The following is a 465-nucleotide window of genomic DNA, read 5'->3' as shown; positions in this document are numbered from 1 at the left end:
CTCATACAGGAAGTGACTCATACAGAAGTGACTCATACAGGAAGTGATTCATACAGAAGTGACTCATACAGAAGTGACTCGTACAGGAAGTGACTCATACAGAAGTGACTCATACAGGAAGTGACTCATTTAGATGTGACTCGAACAAAAGTGACTCGTACATGAACTGATTCATACAGGAAGTGACTAGTACAGGAAGTGACTCATCCAGAAGTGACTCATACAGAAGTGACTCATACAGAAGTAACTCATACAGAAATGACTCATATAGAAGTGACTCATACAGAAGTGACTCATACAGAAGTGACTCATACAGAAGTGACTCATATAGAAGTGATTCATACTGAAGTGGCTTATATATGAAGTGACTCATACATGAAGTGACTCATACAGAAGTAACTCGTACAGAAGTGACTCGTACAGAAGTAACTCATGCAGAAGTGACTCGTTCAGAAGTGACTCGTA

The 465-nt window shown here is 39.8% G+C and overlaps 1 protein-coding gene across 1 annotated transcript in view; it reads left to right on the top strand.

The window, feature by feature from the left end:
- cnga1b (cyclic nucleotide gated channel subunit alpha 1b) overlaps nt 1–465 on the top strand; it is an 8,609-nt gene that overhangs the window by 1,337 nt on the left and 6,807 nt on the right. The gene's annotated exons all lie outside the window — the stretch shown is intronic.

The sequence above is a fragment of the Nematolebias whitei genome, chromosome 1 (genome assembly GCF_014905685.2).
Source record: "Nematolebias whitei isolate Nwh7 chromosome 1, NemWhi1, whole genome shotgun sequence".
NCBI lineage: Eukaryota > Metazoa > Chordata > Actinopteri > Cyprinodontiformes > Rivulidae > Nematolebias > Nematolebias whitei.
This window is presented reverse-complemented; position numbering and strand designations above follow the sequence as displayed.